Source organism: Nerophis ophidion, linkage group LG22 (genome assembly GCF_033978795.1).
Source record: "Nerophis ophidion isolate RoL-2023_Sa linkage group LG22, RoL_Noph_v1.0, whole genome shotgun sequence".
NCBI lineage: Eukaryota > Metazoa > Chordata > Actinopteri > Syngnathiformes > Syngnathidae > Nerophis > Nerophis ophidion.
This window is the reverse complement of record NC_084632.1, coordinates 11665701-11690706: the sequence shown is the minus strand read 5'-3', so window position 1 is coordinate 11690706 and position 25006 is coordinate 11665701. Positions and strand designations below refer to the sequence as shown.

Below are 25006 nucleotides of genomic sequence, written 5' to 3'. Positions count from 1 at the left end.
TGTTATATATCTAATATAGACGATGCAAGGCATTAGTGAGGTTAGAAAGTGTAACTCCCTCCAAATAGCACAGACACAATGGCTTTCTTGAACTAACTTATTTGAAGGCTTACTTTCCCTTCAAATTCACCGTGAAAACTGTAATAAATAAAGCATGTTACAAACGTAAAAATACTAACATGCACAGCATGTGGATCAAACATTTTACCAAGTAAAATACCAACAAATGACAAATACCTCGTTGGCCATACCCGGAAGTAGCTTCCTTACATCCGTCGACAGACACTTCAAAATAAAAGTATGCCCACATATTGTTTCAAAGAGTGCTGCTCGTTTTTCGTACGTGGGTAACAACATTTAACTATTTATAAATGGTTGATTTCTATAGTCTAGTAAGGTAAAGTGTTGTACCTGACAAGTTTGGGCTACCTTGCTTCTGCAGCCTTCATCAGAGGTGTCACGTGATGTTAGCGTGACGTTGTCTGTGACGTGTTATATGGATTGTATCATCACGAGTTGTCAGGTACAACACTTTACCTACTAGCCCAGAGGTCGGCAACCCAAAATGTTGAAAGAGCCATATTGGACCAAAAATACAAAAACAAATCTATCTGGAGCCGCAAATAATTAAAAAGCCATATTACATACAGATAGTGTGTCATGAGATATAAATTGAATTATGAAGACCTAAAGGAAACTCAATGAGCTCAAATATAGCTACAAATGAGGCATAGTGACGCAATATGTACATACAGCTAGCCTAAATAGCATGTTAGCATCGATTAGCTTGCAGTCATGCAGTGACCAAATATGTCTGATTAGTACTCCACATAAGTCAATAACATCAACAAAACTCACCTTTGTGTACGCATGTACAACATTATAAGTTTGGTGGACAAAATCAGACGGAAAAAGAAGTGGCATAAATCTCGTCGGAGAAAGTTATGCATGTAAACAAACTAGGGTGAGTTCAAGGACGGCCAAAATTAGTAGGACAAAACGGCGCTCGCCAAATACTCGAATCAGTGAAGCATGTTTAATATAAACGGTGTGCTTTATAGCAATTGGGGAGGTTTGTGTCATGTTTGTCCTCCTAAAAAAAAAATATATATTTTCCCCCTCATTTCATATATTTTTGAAAAAGCTCCAAAGAGCCACTAGGGCGGGGCTAAAGAGCCGCATGCGGCTCCAGAGCCGCGGGTTGCCCACCCCTGTACTAGCCTGTATAAATCAACCATTTATAAATACACGTCAGTAGGTTAAATTAACCTCTTCAACATAGCATTTAACTATGTATAATGTAGCGGCTGGCTATGGGGTGTTAGCCAATGACTTTGGCTGGGGGGCGGGACTTCCGGGAGAGATAGGGAAGTGACGTTATCGACAGGAAGTGAGAGTTCAAGTTGTCCCGGGAAAAGTGTTAGAGACATGAGAGCTGTTGTGTGGTTGTATTACATCTTGTGCAATAAAGACAAGACAAACAAAGAAGTTTTATGAGCCTACATTCCTGGAATTATTACAATATATGTTTCCGAATTGGTTCAATCGCCACCCGCCCGAATCTATTTAAAATCTATTTTTTCGTCATGTCACCCCCCCGACCCGCGGTTTATCCGCGGCCTCCGCGGTTGTGACCGCAAACCGCGCATCTCTAATGGGTAGAGTAGCCAGAAATTGTACTCAAGTAAGAGTACTGTTACTTTAGAGATGTGTTACTCAAGTAAAAGTAAGGAGTAGTTACCCAAATATTTACTTGAGTAAAAGTAAAAAGTATGTTGTGGAAAAAAACTACTCAAGTACTGAGTAACTGATGAGTAACCTGTTTTGTTTAAAGGCCTACTGAAACCCACTACTACCGACCATGCAGTCTGATAGTTTATACATCAATGATGGAATATTAACATTGCAACACATGCCAATACGGCCTTTTTAGTTTACTAAATTACAATTTTAAATTTACCGCGTTTCTTGTTGAAAACGTGTACGCGTGACGTCACGGACTGTAAGGAAATATTAGCGCTGCACCACTCGGAGCTAAAAGTCGTCTCTTTTCATCGCATAATTACACAGTAATTTGGACATCTGTGTTGCTGAATCTTTTGCAATTTGTTCAATTAATAATGGAGACTATAAAGAACAATGCTTTTGGTGGAAAGCGCTGTATTGCAGCTGTCTTTAGCAACCGAGACACAGTCTGTGTTTCTTTGTTTGTTGTGAAGCTTGAACACAGAGCGGTCAAGCGAACATGTTTTCTCTACGTCAATCAGCATGATTGTATTGTACCATATGTCCCGGCAAGAATTCTGCGTTCAAAAGACTCCGGCTTATTAGTGATTCCTAAAGCCCAAAAAAAGTCTGCGTTTTCCGTTCGGGCTCCAGTACTCTGGAATGCCCTCCCGGTAACAGTTCGAGATGCTACCTCAGTAGAATCATTTAAGTCCCTCTTAAAATGCATTTCTAAACTCTAGCCTTTAAATAGACCTCCTTTTTAGACCAGTTGATCTGCCGCTTCTTTTCTTTTTCTCCTCTGTCCCCCCCCTCCCTTGTGGAGGGGGTCCGGTCCGATGACCATGGATGAAGTAAATAAATAAATGATAAATGGGTTGTACTTGTATAGCGCTTTTCTACCTTCAAGGTACTCAAAGCGCTTTGACACTACTTCCACATTTACCCATTCACACACACATTCACACACTGATGGAGGGAGCTGCCATGCAAGGCGCCAACCAGCACCCATCAGGAGCAAGGGTGAAGTGTCTTGCTCAGGACACAACGGACGTGACAAGGTTGGTTCTAGGTGGGATTTGAACCAGTGACCCTCGGGTTGCGCACGGCCACTCTCCCACTGCGCCACACCGTCTCTTTCTGGACAGGCAGGACACATCTGCACCTGTAATGGTGACGGGGTCAAGTCTTTGTCAGCCTGGATGGTTTTCCGCAAAGAAAAACAAAAGTACTGGCTGTCCAGAGTCGAGACCCAGGATGGACCGCTCGCCTGTGTATCGGTTGGGGACATCTCTACGCTGCTGATCCGACTCCGCTTGGGATGGTTTCCTGTGGACGGGACTCTCGCTGCTGTCTTGGATCCGCTTTGAACTGGACTCTCGCGGCTGTGTTGGAGCCACTATGGATTGAACTTTCACAGTATCATGCCTACATATGAGGTCCTCTCCAAGGTTTTCATAGTCATCATTGTCACTGGCGTCCCACTGGGTGTGAGTTCTCCTTGCCCTTATGTGGGTTCTTCCGAGGATGTCGTAGTCGTAGTGGTTTGTACAGTCCTTTGAGACATTTGTGATTTAGGGCTATGTAAATAAACATTGATTCAAGTATTTTTTTTTTTTGTAAAGAATAATAAATACATTTTAATTAAATTCTTCATTTTAGCTTCTGTTTTTTCGACGAAGAATATTTGTGAAATATTTCTTCAAACGTATTATGATTAAAATTCAAAAATATTATTCTGGCAAATCTAGAAGATCTGTAGAATCAAATTTAAATCTTATTTCAAAGTGGATTTTAACCTATTTAAAACATGTCATCAGAATTTTTTAATTAATCTTAATCAGGAAAAAGTACTAATGATGTTCCATAAATTATTTTTTTAATGTTTTCAAAAAGATTCGAATTAGCCAGTTTTTCTCTTCGTTTTTTTCGGTTGAATTTTGAATTTTAAAGAGTCAAAATTGAAGATAAACTGTGTTTCAAAATTAAATTGTCATTTTTTTCGTGTTTTCTCCTCTTTTAAACCGTTCAATTAAGTGTTTCTTCATGATTTATTCTCTACAAAAAGAACTTCCGTAAAAGGAAAAAAAATGTATTACGGAATGACAGACAGAAATACCCATTGTTTTATATGTATAGATTTATTTATTAAAGGTAAATTGAGCAAATTGGCTATTTCTGGCAATTCATTTAAGTGTGTATCAAACTGGTAGCCCTTCGCATTAATCAGTACCCAAGAAGTAGCTCTTGGTTTCAAAAAGGTTGGTGACTCCTGCTCTATGACATGTTCAACTCTTTCTGGACAGGCAGGACACATCTGCACCTGTAATGGTGACGGGGTCAAATCTTTGTCAGCCTGGATGGTTTTCCGCAAAGAAAAACAAAAACAGCATTTCCAGGTAAGAAGCAGACTGAACACTAAAGACTCATCCCTCCTTGAATCCTCATGCTGAGCAAGTGCATGTTTCCAGCCGCCCAGACTTAATGTGATCATCTGTGATTTCCCACAAGCTTCCGCGGTCACATTTAACACACGCACTTCAGTGTGGGCCTTAGGTTGTGGGAGCGCATACGCGGGAATTGATTAGCATGTCGTTACAGGTCCGCGGGGTCCGAACTAAAACTGGTAAGCTTCAATGAATCAAGAAGATAAATGCGTGCGAGCGCTAATTGACTGCAAAAATGTGGGGGTCATCGAAGTGTCTCTTTCAGGAAAAGAAAGCTAAAAAAAATGACACAGCTTATGCAGTGTTAATGGGGTCATATTATGTTGGGGTTTTTTTCAACATTAAAAACACTTTCTAGTCATCCACATAACATGTAATGGTGGTTCTTTGCTTGAAATTTTGCACAGATTATGTTTTACAGACCAACTTCAAGCCGCTTTCTGACCGTCTCTTATTTACGTGCCTCCACTTCGACAGCGTCTTCTCCCCACCATCTTTTTTTTTGCAAGTCCGAACAATACGCTACTTTGTATTACAAATGGCGACAGCAGAGGATGAATGTGCAAACAACTTTGAAATAAAACTAGATTCGAAAAAAAATAATGGACTCGTGCAAAGCTCTTCTAGTAAATCTCGACCATATATGGAGATATCATTCGGCATAATTAGGGCAAAATATGGCACTAAAGTCTCAAATTCCAAACAGTTTGGAGCACGTTTTTGAAGAAGGCAAGATTGTTTTAGAAATATTTACACCATTCCTCATTGATTTGATTTCACATTTTTGGGGACTTATGGGGACTTAAAGGGGAACATTATCACACTTCCAGAATCAAATCGACTTTATTTATAAAGCACATTTAAAATATACCACAGGGGTAGCCAAAGTGCTGTACAATGGACAGCCCATCCATCCATCCATTTTCTACCGCTTATTCCCTTTCGGGGTCGCGGGGGGCGCTGGCGCCTATCTCAGCTACAATCGGGCGGAAGGCGAGGTACACCCTGGTCAAGTCGCCACCTCATCGCAGGGCCAACACAGATAGACAGACAACATTCACACTCACATTCACACACTAGGGCCAATTTAGTGTTGCCAATCAACCTATCCCCAGGTGCATGTCTTTGGAAGTGGGAGGAAGCCGGAGTACCCGGAGGGAACCCACGCATTCACGGGGAGAACATGCAAACTCCACACAGAAAGATCCCGAGCCTGGATTCGAACCCAGGACTGCAGGACCTTCGTATTGTGAGGCAGACGCACTAACCCGATAATACGAGGACCGAGCAAACAACACAACACAAACAGAACATGATCAAAAATAAATAAATAAAACATAAGATTAAAACCAATAAAATTCAGTTCTCAGTGGCTTATTTTATTTATTTATTTATTTTTTTTAAATTTTACCCATCCCGGAATATCCCTAAAAAAAGCTTTAAAGTGCCTGATTTTCGCTATCTGTGAAGCCATCGTCCGTTTTCCTGTGATGTTATCCAGTGATGCCAATACGGATAGCACAGCAAGATATAGCGACATTAGCTCGGATTCAGACTCGGATTTCAGCGGTTTAAGCGATTCATAAGATTACGCATGTATTGAAACGAATGGTAGGAGTATGGAGGCAGATAGCGAAAACGAAATTGAAGAAGAAACTGAAGCTATTCGGCCATGTTTGCCTTAGCATCGCCGGTAAAATGTGCAGACCAACGATCGGAAGTTTTGCATCTTGTGACACTGGATCAACCTAAATCCATCGATTGGTAAGAGTTTGTTTGGCATTAAATGTGGGTAGAGGGAAACGCTGGATGTAAATATAGTTTCAAATGTACATACAGCTAGCCTAAATAGCATGTTACCATCGATTAGCTGGCAGACATGCCACGACCAAATATTAAGTAGCGTAAACTATATTCAAAATGCCGAACATTTGAGGCATTTAAGAAACTCCACCCGGACAGCCCCGCAAAAGAGGATATGTCCGGTGAAAAAAAGGACGTATGGTCAGTCTATCCTAGCCCGGTCGCTGCTAACACCGGACATGTCCTCTTTTGCTAGCATGCTAGCAGTGACTGGCCTATGATAGACTGACCTTATGTCCTTTTTTCACCGGACATGTCCTCTTTCGCAGGGCTGTCCGGGTGGAGATTCTTAAATGCCTCAAATGTCCGGCATTTTGAATTTTGTTTGCGTGGATTTCCAATGTACGTTCAGGGTTAAGAAGGGGTTAAAAACAAAACAAATTGCGTGCGCAGCAGCAGCATTCGTGAGATAGGGGTAGAGAGCGAGAGAGTTATGATAAACGCGCATGCGTCGCCAGGCTCTGCTTTTTACCCATAGATTTATCAGATTTAATTTTTTATTATCTCTAGCAGGGGTGTCAAAAGTGTGTCCATTTGCGGACCACAGCTAATGTTTTAAAGGCCCAGGGCACATTCTGAAAATACTATTAAAATAAACAAAAGCATAACAAAAGTGAAATAATAAAGCTTGAAGGTTAAATGTAATTTGGAACAGTGTTTTTCAACCTTTTTTGAGCCGAGGCACATTTTTGGGGTTGAAAAAATCCGGAGACACACCACCAGCAGAAATCATTATAAGAACGAAACTCAGTCGACAGTAAAAAGATGTCGTCGCAATTGTTGGATATGACTTTAAAACATAACCAAGCATGCATCACTAAAGCTCTTGTCTCAAACTGACTTATTTTGAGATTTTTGCTGTTTTCCTGTGTGTAGTGTTTTAGTTCTTGTCTTGCGTTCCTATTTTGGTGGCTTTTTTCCCCTTTTTTTGGTATTTTCCTGTAGCAGTTTCATGTCTTCCTTTTGAGCGATATTTCCCGCATCTACTTTGTTTTAGCAATCAAGAATATTTCTGTGGTTTTTATCCGTCTTTGTGGGGACATTGTTGATAGTCATGTCATGTTCGAATGTACATTGTGGACGTCGTCTTTGCTCCACAGTAAGTCTTTGCTGTAGTCCAGCATTCGTTTTTTTTTTTTTACTTTGTAGCCAGTTCAGTTTTAGTTTCGTTCTGCATAGCCTTCCCTAACTTTCAATACCTTTCTTAAGGGCACTCACCTTTTGTTTATTTTTGGTTTAAGCATTAGACACCACTTTTCCTGCACGATGCCTCCCACTGTTTCCGACATCCACAAAGCAATTATATTTTATTTAGCCTTTATTTAACCAGGTAAAATCCCATTGAGATCAAAGATCTCTTTTCCAAGGGAGACCTGGCTAAGAGGGCAGCAGCAAGGTTACATTAAAAACAGTAAACAACAAATAAAACATCACATTTACAACATTAAAACTTGCTCATATGACACATGTGCATACAGACAAGGTAGACTGCAATCCTTTCACAGAAGCTTTAAACTCATTTAATTAGCTACCGGCTGCCACCTACTGATAAGGAAGAGTATTACACGGTTACTCTGCCGAGATCTAGACAGCAGCGACACTCAACAACAACACATCATTTGCAGACTAAAATTACTGGTTTGCAAAAAAATATTTTTAACTCAAATAAGTGAAATTAGATCATCTCCAACGGCACACGGGACTGTATCTTACAGCACAGCAGTGTGCCGCGGCACTGTGGTTGAAAAATACTGATTTAGAAAAAGTTGCAATGTTGACTAATAAAACAAAGCCGTTTTTTTTCCTTTCAAACTGTCATTGCTCAAAAATAATATTGAATCAAAATCAATGTTATTATGAATTATTGACCTATCCAAGGTTCCCATTCCTTCACATCAAATATTCCACTAAGAAAAAGAATTTTGGTGGAAGATTTAGAAAATTTGGGAAATAAATAACCCCCAAGAAATATATTTTGTTGTTTTCTTACTGTACCGAAAATTAACTGACTGCACCTGGCTCGCTGACAACAAGCTATCCATACACTTCGGTAAAACGGAATCCATCCTATTTGGGTCCCACATCGACCTTAAGAAAGTCAGTGAGTTCACTATTAAAGTGGGTGACGTTATCACCAGGAAAGATGAGATCACCTCAATCTTTCCTGTGATAAAATGGCAACCAAAGTGATCAAAAAGGTCAACCAAAAAACGAGATTCCTCCACAGAATCTCCTCTCTGGTCAACAAAAGCACCTTGAAGATTCTAGCGGGAACTCGCATTCAACCCTTTTTCCATTACCCCAGCACCTCCAAAACCCACAAATCTAGACTCCAAACATCCCAGAACAAGCTAGTCCGGTTACTTTTAGACCTCCACCCCAGATCACACCTCACTCCAGCCCACTTCGCCAAAGTGGGCTGGCTCAGGGTGGAGGACAGAGTAAAACAACTTGCACTGAGCCTGGTCTATAAAATCCGCTACACCTCTCCGATACCGAAGTACATGTCAAACTACATCCTTAACGTAAATGACCGCCATAACCACAACACCAGGGGGAGCTCCACAAACAACGTTAAACTCAGATTCCGATCCAACAAATATCTTAACTCATTCTCCTTCAATGCCACATCAATGTGGAATTTGCTCCCAACAGGTATAAAAGTAAGTGCATCTCTATCCTCCTTCAAAACTGCTCTAAAACAACACCTCCAGGCAACTTCCACCCTTTACTAATACCCTCCTCCATTCACATCCCATCTCCCTGGACTGTAAATAACCTAATGTAAATAATCTAATGTATATACTTGTTCTTTTGCTATCTGAACTCACTATGTTCTCTGATGGCTGTACATATCTTACTAAGTAAGACCTACACTGTTTCAATGTCCATTTCTTAGTTGATGCAATTGTTGATGACTGAAGTTCTGATATCAACCAAAGCTCCTCATCCCACCCCCCGGATTGTAAATAATGTAAATAATTCAATGTATATACTATGATGATTCACTTGTGTGATGACTGCATTATGCTAATATATATTTGTACCATGAATTGATTAACGTGGACGCCGAGATCATTATCCATGCGTTTGTTACGTCTCGTCTCGATTACTGTAACGTATTATTTTCGGGTCTCCCCATGTCTAGCATTAAAAGATTACAGTTGGTACAAAATGCGGCTGCTAGACTTTTGACAAGAACAAGAAAGTTTGATCACATTACGCCTGTACTGGCTCACCTGCACTGGCTTCCTGTGCACTTAAGATGTGACTTTAAGGTTTTACTACTTACGTATAAAATACTACACGGTCTAGCTCCAGCCTATCTTGCCGATTGTATTGTACCATATGTCCCGGCAAGAAATCTGCGTTCAAAAGACTCCGGCTTATTAGTGATCCCTAAAGCCCAAAAAAAGTCTGCGGGCTACAGAGCGTTTTCCGTTCGGGCTCCAGTACTCTGGAATGCCCTCCCGGTAACAGTTCGAGATGCTACCTCAGTAGAAGCATTTAAGTCTCACCTTAAAACTCATTTGTATACTCTAGCCTTTAAATAGACCTCCTTTTTAGACCAGTTGATCTCCCGCTTCTTTTCTTTTTTCTCCTATGTCCCCCCCTCCCTTGTGGAGGCAGTCCGGACCGATGATCATGGATGAAGTACTGGCTGTCCAGAGTCGAGACACAGGATGGACCGCTCGCCTGTGTATCGGTTGGGGACATCTCTACGCTGCTGATCCGCCTCCGCTTGGGATGGTTTCCTGTGGACGGGACTCTCGCTGCTGTCTTGGATCCGCTTTGAACTGGACTCTCGCGGCTGTGTTGGAGCCACTATGGATTGAACTTTCACAGTATCATGCTTACATATGAGGTCCTCTCCAAGGTTCGTAGTCGTAATGGTTTGTACAGTCCTTTGAGACATTTGTGATTTAGGGCTATATAAATAAACATTGATTGATTGTTACCATTTAGTGGTCAATTGTACGGAATACGTACTGAACCGTGCAACCTACTAATAAAAGTTTCAATCAATCAATCAAAAAAACCGAACCGTGACCTCTAAACCGAGGTACGTACCCAACCGAAATTTTTGTGTACCGTTACACCCCTTTTAAACGGATCATGACAAGTTTTGGTTGACAAAAAAAAAAAAAAGGATGGTGCTGTGTATCTCTCTTTACTTTTTAAGACTGTTGATAAAAAAGTATAAAAAAACATCCTTTTAATAACCCTTGAGTGCACAAGACTGATGTTCAAGAACAAATAGCCGGCATATTAGTATGAGACGCACACAACTCCCATAATTACCCTGACAGTAATTAGGTCATTAGAAGTACATATACAATTAGAATTGAAGCTTTGGATGTCTGAATAGTGTGTGTGTGTGTGTGTGTGTGTGTGTGTGTGTGTATGTCTAATATACTGTGGGGGGGTGACAGAGGATTGACGACGACAGGACAGAAGTGTGTGTGTGTGTGTGTGTGTGTGTGTGTGCGTGCGTGCTGGCGAGGGAGGCTGTAGAGGAGAAAAGTGGAGCTCAGAGAGGAGAAGGCGACGGACATTGTTCACACTCCATTCAAGAGGCTCATGTCCTGTTGCACTTGGAGATAAACAAACAAACAAACAAAAAAAAAAAAGGTAAGACACTCACTCTTTTGCTCTTTGGACTTTTCTCCTCCAGGTGAAAGCACTTTCTCCGTCCATGACCTCGCGGTGCAGACATCACACCGTCTTCTCCTCCGTACCGACGTTGCGAAGGCTCGCGGGTTACCTGTTGACAACGGCATCGTGTCAGATTGTGTTACCACGGCAACCATTTTTTTTTTGGAATACGCTTCTCTCGTGCTTCGATGCACCTGAGGGGAGAGGAAAGTTGGAACGTCGTCTCATCCTGACTTGTTTGGAATTAGTGGGAAGTGAATTATATTTATATAGCGCTTTTCTCTAGTGACTCAAAGTGAACAGGCATTATCTAAGTTACATTTAAAACAGTGTGGTAAAGTGTCTTGCTCAAGGACACAACGGCAGTGACTAGGGTGGCGGAAGCAGGGGATCGAACTTGGAACCCTCAAGTTGCTGGCACGGCCACTCTACCAACCGCCTCATTAGAATCCCCCATAAGGTGTCGGGTGACGTTAATTATTCTATTCAGGGGGTCCCGGTTGTAGAAATTCATATAAAACATTTACTAAAGTAAACAGGCAATGTTTTAAGTAAAATACTCATAAAAGTGTAAAAATAAGTCAAGAAAACAATCCGTGTTCTGTGGTACCTCGGTTTTTACAAGTAAGCCGTATTGATGGAAAAACATTAAAAATGTGTAAAAAACTTAAAATATTAACGCAATTCATAGAGCAAGAGGCGTCAAACTCGTTTTTACATCACATGATGGATGCAAGTGACACTGAATAATGTAGAAGTATAAATGTTTAATGATTCATCTGATTATATTACACAAATGTTTACGCATTCGATTTTTTTTATATGGAGAGTAAGAAAAAAATGTAGAGTTTATATGGTATAAAAAAATGGCAGTTCATAATTTTGCTATAAAATATAGGTGTTTTTTTTTTTTAATTAACTGTAAATATCACAGTTTTGCAAGGTAAAAAAAAAAAGTGGCCACTGAGTGGGTGGGAATTTAATGTTAAAAAAAAAACAATAAAAAAAGTGGCACTGTCTTTCCATTTGGTAAAAAAAATGGTGGCTAACTGTTTTTTAAGGAAAACAATTAAATTCTGGCAACTGAGCTGGCAGTTTGTTACTGTACGGTTTACTTTTTTTTTTACAGCGTAATATTGTAAACGGACAAAGTGTACTACTGTTTTTTTATGGTAACATTCTGGCAACCGAGCTGCCAGTTTTTTACTGTAAAATGTACAGGTTTTTTTTTTTTTTTACAGTGTATTATTGTAAACAAAAAATGGGTTCTGCTGTTTTTTATGGTAAAATCCTGGCACCCGAGCATGGAGTTTTTTTTACTGTAAAATTTTAAATAATGCACTGTAAAAAAAAAAAAAATTAAGTAAAAAAAAATGCATGCTCGGGTGCTAGGATTTTACCATAAAAAACAGTAGTACACTTTTTCTGTTTACAGTTTTTTTTACAGTGTATTATTGTAAACGGACAAAGGGTAATACGTTTTTTTATGAAAAAATTCTGGCAACCGAGCTGCCAGTTTTTTACTGTAAAATGTACAGTTTTTTTTGGGGTTTTTTTTACATTGTATTATTGTAAACAAAAAATGGGTACTGCTGTTTTTTATGGTAAAATCCTGGCACCTGAGCATGGAGTTTTTTTACTGTAAAATTTACAATAAAGCACTGTAAAAAAAAAAAAAATTAAAGTAAAAAAAATGCATGCTCGGGTGCCAGGATTTTACCATAAAAAACAGTAGTACACTTTTTCTATTTACAGTTTTTTTTTTTTTTTACAGTGTATTATTGTAAACAAAAAATGGGCACTGCTATTTTTTATGGTAAAATCCTGGCACCCGAGCATGGAGTTTTTTTTATTGTAAAATTTACAATAATGCACTGTAAAAAAAAAAAAAAATTAAAGTAAAAAAATGCATGCTCGGGTGCCAGGATTTTACCATAAAAAACAGTAGTACACTTTTTCTGTTTACAGTTTTTTTTTACAGTGTATTATTGTAAACGGACAAAGGGTAATACGTTTTTTTATGAAAAAATTCTGGCAACCGAGCTGCCAGTTTTTTACTGTAAAATGTACTTTTTTTTACAGTGTAATACTGTAAACGGACAAAGGGTATTACTGTTTTTTATGGTGAAATTCTGGCAACTGAAGTGCCAGTTTTTTACTGTAAAATGTACAGTTGTTGTTTTTTTTTACAGTGTATTATTGTAAACAGAAAAAGGCTACTACTGTTTTTTATGGTAAAATCCTGGCAACTGAGCTGCCAGTTTTTTTTTACTGTACAATTTACAGATTTTTTCAGTGTATTATTGTAAACGAAAAATGGGTACTACTGTCTTTTTATGGTAAAATTGTGGCAAGCGAGCATGCAGTTTTTTACTGCAAAATATTCAGTTGTTTGCGGTGTATTGTTGTAAACGGAAAAAGGGTACTATTGTTTTTTTATGGTAAAATTATGGCAACCGAGCTGCTGGTTTTTACAGTGTGTTACTGTAAATACCACAGTTTTTCAAAGTAAAAAAAAAGTGGCCGCTGAGTCAGAGGGATTGTAATGTATATTAAAAAAAAAAAAAAAAAAAAAAAAAAAAGCAGTGGCACTGTCTGTCCATTTGGTTAAAATCTAATTCTGCCAGATTTTACTGTAAAATTTAAAACATTTTTACAGTGCATTATTGTAAACTGAAAAAGGCTACCACTGTTTTTTATGGTAAAATCCTGGCAACTGAGTTGCCAGTTTATTTTTCCTGTACGATTTACAGATTTTTACAGTGTATTATTGTAAACGAAAAATGGGTGCTACTGTTTTTTTACGGTAAAATTATGGCACCCGAGCATGGAGTTTTATTTACTGTAAAATTTACAATGATACACTGTAGAAATAACTGTACATTTTAAAGTAAAAAACTGCATGCTCGGGTGCCATAATTTTACCATAAAAAACAGTAGTACCCATTTTTCATTTACAATAATACACTGTAAAAATCTGTAAATTGTACAGTAAAAAAAACTGCATGCTCGGGTGGCATAATTTTACCATAAAAAACAGTAGTACCCATTTTTTGTTTACAATAATACTTTAAAAATCTCTAAATTGTACAGTAAAAAACTGCATGCTCGGGTGGCATAATTTTACCATAAAAAAAAGTAGTACCCTGTTTCTGTTTACATTTTTTTTTTTTTACAGTGTATTATTGTTAACGGACAAAGGGTACTGTTGTTTTTTATGTTAAAATTCTGGCAACTGAGCATTCAGTTTTTACTGTAAAATTTACAGGTTGTTTTTTTTTTACAGTGCATTATTGTCAACGGAAAAAGGCTACTACTGTTTTTTATGGCAAAATCCTGGCAACTGAGCTTCCAGTTTTTTTTTTTACTGTACAATATACAGATTTTTACAGTGTATTAATGTAAACCAAAATGGGTAATCCTGTTTTTTATGGTAAAATTATGGCACCCGAGAATGCAGGTTTTTACTGTAAAATGTACAGTTGTTCACAGTGTATTATTGTAAACAGAAAAAGGCTACTACTGTTTTTTATGGTGAAATTCTGGCAACTGAGCTGCCGTTTTTTTTACTGTAAAATTTACTTTTTTTTTTACTGTGTATTATTGTAAACGTAAAAAGGGTACGACTGCTTTTTATGGTGAAATTCTGGTGACAACGAGCTGCCGTTTTTTTTTACTGTACAATTTACAGTTTTTTACAGTGTATTATTGTAAACGGACAAAGGGTACTACTGTTTTTTATGGTAAAATTCTGGCAACCGAGCTGGCGTTTTTTTTTTGCCATAAAACCCCAGGTTGTTGTTGTTATTATGTACGACTGTAAATGGAAAAAGATTACTTTTTTTTTTGGGTAATAAAGTGGCAGTCAGGTCACTATAATTTTGCTATAATATATAGATGTTTTTTTACTGTAAATGGAAAAAAACAGTACTGATGATTTTTACAAAATAATCCTGGAAACTGAGCTGTCCGTTTTTTTGCCGTAAAAATCCAATGTTGTTGTTGTTTTTACAGTGTGTTACTGTAAACACCACAGTTTTTCAAGGTAAAAAAAAAAAAGTGGCCGCTGAGTCGTGGGATTTTAATGTAAAAAAAAAAAAAAACACAACAGTGGCACTATTTTTCCATTTGCAGTGATATACTGTAAAAACTGTTGTAAGTTTGACGGTTAAAAAAAAAAAAAAAAGTAGACTGTTTTTTACGGAAAAAATAAAATTCTGGCAACTGAGCTGACAATTTTTTACTGTAAAATGTATAGTTTTTTTTTTTCACAGTGTATCTTTGTAAACGTAAAAAGGGTACAACTGTTTTTCATGGTGAAATTCTGGTGACAACGAGCTGCCGTTTTTTTACAGTACAATTTACAGTTTTTTTTAAGTTTATTTTTGTAAACGGAAAAAGGGTACTACTGTTTTTTATGATAAAATTCTGGCAACTGAGCTGCTAGTTTTTTTACTGTACAAATTACAGATTTTTACAGTGTATTATTGTAAACGAAAAATGGGTACTACTGTTTTTTATGGTAAAATCCTGGCAACTGAGAAGCCATTTTTTTTTTTACTGTACAATTTACAGATTTTTTCAGTGTAATATTGTAAACGGAAAATGGGTATTACTGTTTTTTATGGTAAAATTATGGCACCCATGCATGCATTTTTTACTGTACAATTTACATTTTTTTTTCAGTGTAATATTGTAAACGCACAAAGGGTATTGTTTATGGTAAAATTCTGGCAACTGAACTGCCAGTTTTTTTACTGTAAAATGTACGTGTTTTTTTTAAGTGTATTATTGTAAACAAAAAAAGGCTACTACTTTTTTTTATGATCAAATCCTGGCAACTGAGCTGCCAGTTTTTTTACTGTACAATTTACAGATTTTTTTCAGTGTATTATTGTAAACGAAAAATACTACTGTTTTTTATGGTAAAATTATGGCAGGCGAGCATGCAGTTTTTTACTGTAAAATATTCAGTTGTTTACAGTGTATTGTTGTAAACGGAAAAAGGGTACTATTGTTTTTTATGGTAAAATTCTGGGAACCGAGCTACCAGTTTGTTTACTGTAAAATATACAGGTTTGTTTTTTTACAGTGCATTATTGTAAACGGACAAAGCCTACTACTGTTTTTATGGTAAAATTCTGGCAACTGAGCTGCCAGTTTTTTTACTGTATAATTTACAGATTTTTACAGTGTATTATTGTAAATGAAAAATGGATACCACTGTGTTTTATGGTAAAATTGGGGCAAGTGTATTTTTCTTAATGGAAAGGCAACAAGGCAACCGCTTGTTACTCTCGGGGTCTTCTAGCCGCTCAGGCAAATCCTATGGTCTAAAAATGCATTTTTCCATCGACAACATGACATCATCGCGCCAAGTGCGTGCTCTTTCAGTCTATATATATATATATATATATATATATAAATATACATATATATATATATATATATATATGCATGAACTATTTCTGTTCAAAATTGCTAAAAATGTCACATGTTAAAATGTTTAAATATTAGAGTTTAATACAGTTTACTGTACTGTGCCAACTGTACTATAATAGCAGTACTTATTTTCTATTGTTTCATTGAAAATGAAACAGCAAAGTACATTCGGTTGCCATCAGTTGTAATTATCAGACACAATTGTGTCAAAGTCCAGATTTTTTTTATTTCACGCTTTGAAATAAGAAATCTTTGCTATGAAAAAGCAGTTTTTGAACTTGTGTTGATGGCACAGCTTTGCAACACTTGATATTCTAGTTTCAAGCATGTTTTACTCAGTATTGGTCATAAAATCTCAGCAACATCTTGTAATATCTTACTGAGATCATTCAGGAGCAAAACCTTTAAAACAAGTAAAACACTAACATAAAATCTACTTAGTGAGAAGAATTATCTTAGACAGAAAAAAAGCAAATATCTCCCTTATTTGAGATATTTAATCCGACTAAGATTTCAGTTTTTGAAGTGTTGCATGTGCAGTTTAAAATAAAAACACTTGTTTTTGACGCCTGTGACCTTCTGGCTATTTCATATTTCTCCGGCTTTAATTTAGTTTTCCCCCTATTCAGTCACTTCGACTCACACAAAGGTTTGAATTTGTATTCATGCAAAGTCAGGTGCTGTATAATTGGATTTGAGATGGTGAAGTAATCTTCCTAAAACCCCTGAAAATAAATGAGATGGCACAATCTGCATACGGATATCGAAAAGGCATTAAATATAAATGTAAGGCAATGCATTAGACTAATCATATATATCTAGATAATGTTTATTAATGGTGGCAGGAAGCAAAGTTATAATAGAATGAAGTGCAGCACATTTTAATTTAGTTTTTTTTTTTTTTAAATATACACTGTAGAAACATGTGTGCGTGTGTCATATACACAGTGGGGCGAAAAAGTATTTAGTCAGCCAGCGATTGTGCAATTTTTCCCACTTAAAATGATGACAGAGGTCTGTAATTTTCATCATAGGTACACTTCAACTGTGAGAGACAGAATGTGAAAAAAAAATCCAGGAATTCACATTGTAGGAATTTTAAAGAATTTATTTGTGCAAAATAAGTATTTGGTCAACCATTCAAAGCTCTCACTGATGGAAGGAGGTTTTGTCTCAAAATCTCACGATACATGGCCCCATTCATTCTTTCCTTAACACGGATCAATCGTCCTGTCCCCTTAGCAGAAAAACAGCCCCAAAGCATGATGTTTCCACCCCCATGCTTCACAGTAGGTATGGTGTTCTTGGGATGCAACTCAATATTCTTCTTCCTCCAAACACGACGAGTTGATTTTATACCAAAAAGTTCTATTTTGGTTTCTTCTGACCACATCACATTCTCCCAATCCTCTGCTGTATCATCCATGTATCCATTTTGGTAAAAACTCAACTTGTCGTGTTTGGAGGAAGAAGAACACTGAGTTGCATCCTAAGAACACCATACCTACTGTGAAGCATGGGGGTGGAAACATCATGCTTTGGGGCTGTTTTTCTGCTAAGGGGACAGGAAGATTGATCCGTGTTAAGGAAAGAATGAATGGGGCCATGTATCGTGAGATTTTGAGCCATAACCTCTTTCCTTCTTTGAATGGAAGCTTTGAATGGTTGACCAAATACTTATTTTCCACCATCATTTACAAAAAAATTCTTTAAAATTCCTACAAAGTGAATTCTTGGATTTTTTTTCACATTCTGTCTCTCACAGTTGAAGTGTACCTATGATGAAAATTGTCAGGCTTTCTCCGGACAGTTTGTCTATGTTTTAGTTTTTTCCTCTGCATTTGTCTGTTTCCTCTGTGTTTAGTATCTCCTGTCTAGTGCTCTTATTTTGTCAGCTACGTGTCTTGTTTCCTGAGTGCTGTGTTCCTCCTCAGCTGCGGCTGATTGGCGCCTGGCCACACCCGTTGCCAATCAGCCCGCTCCTATTTGTACCTGCTCTGTCTTGTGTCAGATGCTGGATCATTGTATTGTATTGTCGTTGCCACATGTCACTCTTATCGTGCTACCTCTCGTGTCGTTTTGTTACAGCTACTACCTGTCGTGCGACATTTGGTCCTGGTCGTCGTAGCGGTAAGCTGTTTCTGTTAGCATTAGCCATTTCCAGTTTTTTTCTGTTTGCTATCCACTAGCTTCCATGCTAAAGTTCCTTGTTGTTTTCTAGCTTCCAGTGCTAGCTCCCTTAGTTTGTCATTCCGCCCACGTGCATGCTTTTTGTTTGTTCTTGTTTAGTTTTAATTAAATCATGTTTTCACATTCTATGCCTGCCTCCGTCTCTGCATCTTGGGGTTCATCATCAAATAACTGTGACAAAAATTAAAAACCTCTGTCATCATTTTAAGTAGGAGAACTTGCACAATCGGTGGCTGACTAAATACTTTTTTGCCCCACTGAATATCAATTCATTTATTAAAGATTGTTCCTACACTTTGGCTCAGTGTGGTGTACAGTGCCACAGGTATTCACTAAATTGCACCTCTTGAACGTGCTCGCATTATTCCGACGCGCGCATGTGCTGTTATTGTGCCGCAGCTCCGGGAAACTTAATGCTTCATTGTGTCCAAAAAAAAAAAAATTGCAAAGAAACGCCGGTGTTGCTAATGAACGGAGCGGCGCTTTCAGAAGGCAAAGGACACTCAAGTCATACAACGTGGAATTCGACCTCGTTATTTGTAGAAAGAACTCGCCACAAACCAGTGACCTTACTGTACTGTACTGTACTGTATGTACGCCTCCCTTTATGACTATCTTTCTGAGGCGTTGTTGTCCAATCAACGGAATAACGATTGAAGACTTTACACAGGCCGTGGAAAGCTACGGTGTATATAAATCTTACGCAACATCAATCGTCAACATTAGAGATGTCCGATAAAGGCTTTTTTTTGCCGATTTTGTCCAACTCTTAATTACCGATTCCGATATCAACCGCTACCGATACAAACAGTCGTGGAATGAACATATTATTATGCCTAATTCTCGTTGTGATGCCCCGCTGGATGTATTAAACCAGGCCTGGGAAATTATTTTGACGCGGGGGGCCACATTTAGAGAAAAAAAATATGTCTTGGGGTCGGTATATTTATTTTTAGGAACATTAAACTCATGTCAGGCTTGTCCCTGAGAGTTTGACTATGTTTTAGTTTTTTCCCTCTGCATTTGTCTTTGTTTCGTCTGTGTTTGTAGTGTTTCCTGTCCGCGCTCTTATTTTGTTGGTTTCCTGTCTGAGTGCTGTCTCCCCTCAGCTGCGGCTGATTGGCACCTGGCCACACCTGGTGTCAATCAGCCCGCTCTTATGTTTTCTCCTCCAGTCTGTGCTGGATTATTGTCATGTATTGTCGCTCGTGTCGTGTTGTGTCAGCGTAGCGGTAAGCTATATTCGGTAGCTTTGTGTAGCTTACTGTCTGAAGATCTCGGCCAGATGAAGCCATCAGGAACACATCATCTGCAAAAAGCAGAGACCTAATCCTGCGGCCACCGAACCGGATCCACTCAACGCCTTTACTGCGCCTAGAAATTCTGTCCATAAAAGTTCTGAACAGAATCGGTGACGAAGGGCAGCCTTGGCGGAGTCCAACCCTCACTGGAAACGAGTCCGACTCACTGCCGGCAATGCGGATCAAGCTCTGACACTGATCATACAGGGACTTATATTCTTTTTTTTGCACAATATTTGTGGCGGTTCGCAGAGGTCAAATATTGGGCAAAAAAAAAATCCAACGACAAGCTGATACCAGAGTAAAGAGAGATGAATGAAAGGAACAAAAAAAACGGGCGTGGGTTCGATCCCGGCCCATCAGACGGGCATTTGAGGTCTTCAGTGCTAGTAAATTCGATGGAAGAAGACGAAGAATAATTCAATTACAGCAAAATGCGTCACAGTTTTCCGACAGCAGAGGAGGAGGTTGCTCTCAGAAACCACAGGCCATCGTCTTTGAATGTGCTCATTGTGTTGCCTTTATTAACACACAAATAGACATAAATACTGTAGCTAAAATGAATTATTAAAGGCCTACTGAAATGAGATTTTCTTATTTAAACGGGGATAGCAGGTCCATTCTATGTGTCATACTTGATCATTTCGCGATATTGCCATATTTTTGCTGAAAAGATTTAGTCGAGAACATCGACGATAAAGTTCGCCACATTTGGTCGCTAATAAAAAAGCCTTGCCTGTACCGGAAGTAGCAGACGATGTGTGTGTGACGTCACGGGTTGTAGGGCTCCTCACATCCTCACATTGTTTACAATCATAGCCACCAGCAGCTAGAGCGATTCAGACCGGGAAAGCGACAATTTCCCCATCAATTTGAGCGAGGATGAAAGATTTGTGGATGAGGAAAGTAAGAGTAAAGGACTAGAAAGAAAAAAAAAAGTTAAAAATAAATAAATAATAAAAAGGCGAGGACAGCATAGCTCGGTTGGTAGGGCGGCCGTTCCAGCAATTTGAGGGTTGCAGGTTCGATTCCCGCTTCCGCCATCCTAGTCACTGCCGTTGTGTCCTTGGGCAAGACACTTTACCCACCTGCTCCCAGTGCCACCCACACTGGTTTAAATGTAACGTAGGTAATGGGTTTCACTATGTAAGGCGCTTTGAGTCACTAGAGAAAAGCGCGATATAAATAAAATTCACTTCACAGTGGGAGCGATTCAGATGTTATTAGACACATTTACTAGGATAATTCTGGAGAATCCCGTATCTGCTTATTGTGTTACTAGTGCTTTAGTGAGACTATATGGTACCTGAAAGTCGGAGGGGTGTGGCCACAGGTGTGGTGACCGCCAGTGTCTCCGGTGGGGGGAGGTAATAGTCCGCAGCAGCTGCAGAAGGACGCAACCTCCGCTCATAACTACGATAAGAGCCGACTTATTACCACAATTTTCTCACCGAAACCTGCCGGTTGACATGTGGTCGGGAACCATGTTTGCTTGACTGCTCTGTTCCATAGTAAAGCTTCACCTTCGGGAATTTTAAACAAGGAAACACCGGCTGAGTTTGTGTTGCTAAAAGCAGCTGCAATACACCGCTACTCACCACCATCTTTCTACTTTGACGTCTCCATTATTAATTGAACAAATTGCAAAAGTTTCAGCAACACAGATGTCCAGAATACTGTGTAATTATGTGATTAAAGCAGACTACTTTATAGCTTGGATCGGGCTGGAAAATAATGTCCGCTACAACCCGAGAAGTCAAACGCACGCGTCATCATACCGCGACGTTTTCAACACGACACTTCGCGGGAAATTTGAAATTGCAATTTAGTAAACTAAAAAGGCCGTATGGACAGAATTTCTAGGCACAGTCAAGGCGTTGAGGGGTTCCGGTTTGGTGACCGCAGGATTAGGTCTCTGCTTTTTGCAGATGATGTGGTCCTGATGGCTTCATCTGACCGGGATCTTCAGCTCTCACTGGATCGGTTCGCAGCCGAGTGTGAAGCGATCGGAATGAGAATCAGCACCTCCAAGTCCGAGTCCATGGTTCTCGCCCGGAAAAGGGTGGAATGCCATCTCCGGGGTTGGGGAGGAGACCCTGCCCCAAGTGGAGGAGTTCAAGTACCTAGGAGTCTTGTTCATGAGTGAGGGAAGAGTGGATCGTGAGATCGACAGGCGGATCGGTGCGGCGTCTTCAGTAATGCGGACGTTGTACCGATCCGTTGTGGTGAAGAAGGAGCTGAGCCGGAAGGCAAAGCTCTCTACGTTCCCATCCTCACCTATGGTCATGAGCTTCGGGTCATGACCGAAAGGATAAGATCACGGGTACAAGTGGCCGAAATGAGTTTCCTCCGCCGAGTGGCGGGGCTCTCCCTTAGAGATAGAGTGAGAAGCTCTGCCATCTGGGAGGAACTCAAAGTAAAGCTGCTGCTCCTTCACATCGAGAGGAGCCAGATGAGGTGGTTCGTGCATCTGGTCAGGATGCCACCCGAACGCCTCCCTAGGGAGGTGTTTAGGGCACGTCCAACCGGTAGGAGGCCACGGGGAAGACCCAGGACACGTTGGGAAGACTATGTCTCCCGGCTGGCCTGGGAACGCCTCGGGATCCCCCGAGAAGAGCTAGACGATGTGGCTGGGGAGAGGGAAGTCTGGGCTTCCCTGCTTAGGCTGTTGCCCCCGCGACCCGACCTCGGATAAGCGGAAGAAGATGGATGGATGGAAAAGGCCGTATTGGCATGTTTTGCAATGTTAATATTTCATCATTGATAAATAAACAATCAGACTGCGTGGTCGGTAGTAGTGGGTTTCAGTAGGCCTTTAAGATTAGGGCTGTCTAATGATAAAAAAAAAAATTATATTGGATTTTGATTGATTGAGACTTTTATTAGTAGATTGAACAGTACAGTACATATTCCGTACAATTGACCACTAAATGGTGACACCCAAATAAGTTTTTCAACTTGTTTAAGTCGGGGTCCATGTTAATCAATTCATGGTACAAATATATACTATCAGCATAATACAGTCATCACACAAGTTAATCATCATAGTATATACATTGAATTATTTACATTATTTACAATCCGGGGGTTGGGTTGGGTTGCTATCAGCATACTTCAGTCATCAACAAGGTCAACATGGACATTGAAACCGTGTAGGTCTGACTTTTTGGATATGTACAGCGAGTGGTGAACATCGTGAGCTCAGAAAGCATAAGAACAAGTATATACATTTGATTATTTACAATCCGGGGAGGTGGGATGGTGTTGGTCTAGGGTTGAAGTTGCCTGGAGGTGTTGTTTTAGAGAGGTTTTGAAGAAGGATCGAAGATCATTTACGTTCTGGAAGTAGTTTGGCATGTACTTCGGTATCAGGGAGGTGTAGCGGATTTTATAGACCAGGCTCAGTGCAAGTTGTTTTACTCTGTCCTCCACACTGAGCCAACCCACTTTGGAGAAGTGGGTGGGAGTGAGGTGTGATCTGGGGTGGAGGTCTAGAAGTAACCTGACTAGCTTGTTCTGGGATGTTTGGAGTCTAGATTTGAGGGTTTTGGAGGTGCATGCGTAATCGAAAAAGGGTTGAATGAGAGTTCTCGCTAGAATCTTTAAGGTGCTTTTGTTGACCAGAGAGGAGATTCTGTAGAGAAATCTTGTTCGTAGGTTGAGCTTTTTGATTACCTTAGTTGCCATTTTATCACATGAAAGATTAGCCTCTAGAATGGAACCTAAGTAGGTGACCTCATCTTTCCTGGTAATAACAATGTCACCTACTTTAATAGTGAAGTCACTGACTTTCTTAAGGTTGATGTGGGACCCAAATAGAGTGGCTGCGATACCATAGTTCATGCTGCTCGTTTGAGGTCTGTTTCCACAGTCATACTAGTCGTTTCATACCACAGTTTTATGTTTGTTTCTTGCTATGCCATAGTCTATGCTAAGTATTTACTTTAACTCCAAATGTGATCAGCCTTGTTTTCTGTTTTTATACCGTTTTGAGTGAATATCATTAAAAATGTTCCTACCTGCAAGCGTTGTCCAGAACTCAGTCCTTTTGCATCCCGGGAGAACAAACCTCGTATTAAGCTGCGCAAACCACGCTGTGACAGTTTGGTTGTCAAATGTAAGGCGGTATTATTAAATAGGTGTCGGTGTCTAGCAGGACCGATATCAGCATTTCCGTTTTCTTGGCCTTGAGTTGCAAAAAAAGTTAGCGGACATCCATTGTTTGATTTCATTAAGAGACCAAGTGAACCCAATGAATCCCCATAGAAACCAAAAAAAAACCCAGAATAGTAGTTTGACATATACTTCTGTATCAGGGAGGTGTAGCAGATTTTATAGACCGGGCTCAGTGCAAGTTGTTTTACTCTGTCCTCCACCCTGAGCCAGCCCACTTTGGAGAAGTGGGTAGGAGTGAGGTGTGATCTGGGGTGGAGGTCTAGATCATTAATCACACTAATTATGTGATTAATCGTGATTAATCACAGGTTATAATTTGCTTGCTTGTAGAACATTTTCTTAAAAAAATAAAATAAAATAAAAAATACTCTAACATATACAGTACACACCAAAAGTTTGGACACACCTTCTTATTCAATGTTTTTTCTTTATTTTAAAGACTATTTACATTGTAGATTGTCACTAAAGGCATCAAAACTATGAATGAACACATGTGGAGTTATGTACCTAACAACAAAAAGGTGACATAACTGCAAACATGTTTTATATTCTAGTTTCTTCAAAATAGCCACCCTTTGCTCTGATTACTGCTTTGCACAATCAATCCGCTTCTATTTGAGTCTGTTTTTGTCCTCCAGTCAGATGCTGGATTATTCTGTCAGAGTTAGTTTGTGACGAACCCCAAGATGCAGAGACAGAGACAGAGGCAGGCATTGAACAGGAAAACATGATTTAATTTAAAAGACTAAGACAAAGAACAAACAAAGGTTACAAACAAAAAGCGCGCACTTGGGCGGATAACAAACAAAAAGAGCTAGCAAATAAACGGAGCTTAGCATGTAAGCTAACAAACACAAAAAGGCCTAGCGTGGAAGCTATCAGGTCTCGAGCAGGAAACAGAAGTCGTACATGAAATATGAAAACAAACTTGGAAGCAGGGAACAAAAGGCAGTATGCTAAAAACCGCAATCAAATAAAGCTTACCGCAATGCTGCATTGACAAAACACGACACGACAGGTAGCAACGACAAGAGCGACATCGACATGACACTAATCCAGCAACTGACTGGAGGACAAAAACCGGCTCAAAAAGAAACGGGCTGATTGACACCAGGTGTGGCCAGGCGCCAATCAGCCGAAAGCTGAGGGGAAACAGCACACAGGGAGAAAAACAAGAAATAGACAAAATAAGAGCGCTGACAGGAA

At 39.4% G+C, this 25006-nt stretch overlaps 2 protein-coding genes across 2 annotated transcripts in view; one reads left to right on the top strand and one right to left on the bottom strand.

The window, feature by feature from the left end:
* The window catches only part of LOC133540574 (arf-GAP with coiled-coil, ANK repeat and PH domain-containing protein 2-like), a 1007806-nt gene that overhangs the window by 187535 nt on the left and 795265 nt on the right, over positions 1 to 25006 (top strand). The gene's annotated exons all lie outside the window — the stretch shown is intronic.
* dynlt2b (dynein light chain Tctex-type 2B) overlaps positions 10782 to 25006 on the bottom strand; it is a 76291-nt gene continuing 62066 nt past the window's right edge. Inside the window, exon 6 of the mRNA XM_061883279.1 lies at positions 10782 to 10800. The gene's annotated coding sequence lies outside the window, so the exon portion shown is untranslated. The remainder of the gene's footprint in view (positions 10801 to 25006) is intronic.